This window comes from Etheostoma cragini, unplaced genomic scaffold (genome assembly GCF_013103735.1).
Source record: "Etheostoma cragini isolate CJK2018 unplaced genomic scaffold, CSU_Ecrag_1.0 ScbMSFa_3539, whole genome shotgun sequence".
NCBI lineage: Eukaryota > Metazoa > Chordata > Actinopteri > Perciformes > Percidae > Etheostoma > Etheostoma cragini.
In genome coordinates, this window is record NW_023267818.1 from 3,150 (window position 1) to 6,986 (window position 3,837).

Below are 3,837 nucleotides of genomic sequence, written 5' to 3' on the forward strand. Positions count from 1 at the left end.
TGTGTGTGTGTGTATCTGTGTGTGTGTGTGTGTGTGTGTGTGTGTATCTGTGTGTGTGTTTGTATGTGTGTGTGTGTGTGTATCTGTGTGTGTGTTTGTGTGTCTGTGTGTGTGTGTCCTACCTTAACCCACATTAGTACAGGTGATGTGACCGTCAGTCCATCATCATGAATATGAACTCCTCCCTGTGTCCTGGACACAAAATACAAGTACTACTAATACTAGTAATACTACTACTCCTTGTGACATCACCGGTGTGTGTACCTGTACTAGTGACATCACTGGTGTGTGTACCTGTACTAGTGACATCACCAGTGTGTGTACCTGTACTAGTGACATAACCAGTGTGTGTACCTATACTCGTGACATCAACAGTGTGTGTACCTGTACTAGTGACATCACTGGTGTGTGTACCTGTACTAGTGACATCACCGGTGTGTGTACCTGTACTAGTGACATCACCGGTGTGTGTACCTGTACTAGTGACATCACCGGTGTGTGTACCTGTACTAGTGACGTCACCGGTGTGTGTACCTGTACTAGTGACATCACCGGTGTGTGTACCTGTACTAGTGACATCACCAGTGTGTGTACCTGTACTAGTGACATCACCGGTGTGTGTACCTGTACTAGTGACATCACTGGTGTGTGTACCTGTACTAGTGACATCACCAGTTTGTGTACCTGTACTATGTACCTGTACTAGTGACATCACAGGTGTGTGTGCCTGTACTAGTGACATCACCAGTGTGTGTACCTGTACTATGTACCTGTACTAGTGACATCACCGGTGTGTGTACCTGTACTAGTGACATCACCAGTGTGTGTACCTGTACTAGTGACATCACCAGTGTGTGTACCTGTACTAGTGACATCACCGGTGTGTGTACCTGTACTAGTGACATCACCAGTGTGTGTACCTGAACTAGTGACATCACCAGTGTGTGTACCTGAACTAGTGACATCACCAGTGTGTGTACCTGTACTAGTGACATCACCAGTGTGTGTACCTGAACTAGTGACATCACCGGTGTGTGTACCTGTACTAGTGACATCACTGGTGTGTGTACCTGTACTAGTGACATCACCAGTGTGTGTACCTGTACTAGTGACATCACCAGTGTGTGTACCTGTACTAGTGACATCACCGGTGGGTGTACCTGTACTAGTGACATCACCAGTGTGTGTACCTGTACTCTGGGAGCTCTGAGTCAAACTGAACGTTGTCCTGATGGATCACGTTCAGGTTTTCATCGATCACCACCACCTTCAGCTACAGGTAGTACACACACACACACACACACACACACACACACACACACACACACACACACACACACACACACACACACACACACACACATCTCATGTTTTAAGAAATATTTTTCCACCAAACACACTTTTCTAACTTTTAGTGAAAACCATTTTAAAGTTGTTGTGAAGTATAAGTACCTTCAACTGTACTTAGTACAGTGTAATGTTAATGTACTTTAGTAATGTAGGTGTACTCTGTGTTGTACACAGCCTACAAAACTACAACTAGGCTACAAACTACACAAGTTACACGTCCAATATTTCCAAAACTAACTGCTTGCGCATGCGCAGGACGGATCATTGTGTTTCTCAGGGTTTCGGATCATGTGGTAAACAGACTGCACGCGGGTACAAAGTACTTACTATGTACAAAATGTACATGCAACGTTCACACGCTTCACACACACAAACACACACACACACAGACCTTCTGCGCGAGACTGCGCGTCAGTGCGCGTGCTAGCGTCACCCAATAAAGAGATGAATACCTGCTGCGTGCTGAAGTCAAAGCCCAGATACAGAGGAGAGTCCTGAGCGGCGGCCATCATGCTACACACGCACACGCGCACGCGCGCACAGAGAGACAGACAGACACACACACACACACACACACACACACACACACACACACACACACACACAGAGGAGGAGCCTGGGGAGGAATATTTAAAGAGACAGTAACACATTTAGGTACATGAATGAATATTAGAAAAATGTCAGGAATTTCAAAATAAAATAAAAAATGATAATCATGAAACACTCAAAATTCTAACTTTTATTTTTCTGACTTCAAAATCGGAACTTCAAAACATTTTTGTCCCGTGTCTGTGATCTACTGCTGTGGATATTGTATTTAATTTCATATTTAATTTCATATTTAATTTCATATTTAATTTCATTGAATCATTGATCATACTGAATTATTTTTTTTATTTTTTTTATACTTTTAAATTTTTAATTTCTTTTAATTTAATTAAATTTAATTTAATTTATTTCTTTTTATTTTTTATTTTTTATTTATAGGGATATTATATTTAATTTCATATTTAATTTCATTGAATCATGGATCATACTGATTTGTAATTTTTATAATTTATTTAAAACTTTACTTTATTCTTTTCTTATTTTATTTTTTATTAATGTAAATTTTTTAATGTTTAATTTTTTAATTTTTTGTTTATTTTTTTAATTTTAATTTTTTCAATTTTTTATTTTTTAAATGTTTATTTTTTAATTTTTTACTTTTTTATTTTTAACTTTTTAACTTTTTTAATTTTTTAATTTATTTTTTGTTTTTTATTCAATTTAATTTTACTTTATTTTACTTTTTTATTTTATTTTAATTAATATTATTTTTATATTTTATTTTTTTATTTTTTTTATTTTTTTTATTTTATTTTATTTTATTTTATTTTATTTTATTTTATTTTATTTTATTTTATTTTATTTTATTTTATTTTATTTTATTTTATTTTATTTTAAATGCATGGTCTCTGTTTAACTTCCCTTTCACAGTAAGACGACTTTGCTTTGACCCTCGTAGAGCGCCGTAGTAAACCAAAGATCGTCTATAATCATGAAGATGTGAATCTCGGCTGTGACGTACGCGTCGATCTCTTCGCTTGACCTTACGTTACGTTACGTTATGTTACGTTACGCTACGTGATCTGGACCTCTCACTCTTCACGTTCTCCTCTAACGACAACAACAACAACACCACCTCGCCGAGGACGTGGACGGTTAACGGGGAGATTTAACGGGTATTTCCGCCCGTGGAGCTCTTTGTCATCTTGTCCCCTAACAACCAGGTAACCCTCGGGGACATTTAACGTCTCAACAGCGTCTCGTGGCGGATTTAAAGAGTAAAAAAACGGGCGAAAACGAGCCGTTTGGAAGCTAGCAGCTAGCAGCTAGCACTTAGCGAGCAGCTGCGATGCTCTTACCGATTAACTGGCGTTAAATCCTCGTTAAACTTCGGTAATAACGCGGTTACTTTAACGTCGGGGGCGTCTTCATTCAGCCGTAGTGTCGCTATCTTTGTTAATTAGCATTTTAAGTGTTGACAGCTAACTATTAAGCTAGTTTAATGTGTTGGCAAGACCCTTAAATGTCACATACATCTCCTTAAAACAAGCAATAAATGACGTTTTTAAAGTTTTAATGAGTCTTAATAACCTGCTAGAGCTGATGTAACTCCCCTAATGTTTAAAGAAACATAAATATTAGTTTCGGTTTATTTAAAGAAAGTCACTGCTCCATCGTCACAAACACTGATCCTACATTTCCCATAATGCAACTGTCTCTGCTGTCGACCCTTTTCTCAAATAACTTGAGAGAAAACGTAAGAAATGTCGTCCATAGCCAGTGGAGACATGTTACTCAACAGGTTTATGATTATAAATGGACTTTTACATGTAGAATGTCCCGCATCATTATGTCTTATGTAGTCCACGCAGTTACCTTGAATAAAACACCTCTCTCTCTCTCTCTCTCTCTCTCTCTTCTCTCTCCCCTCACTCTCTC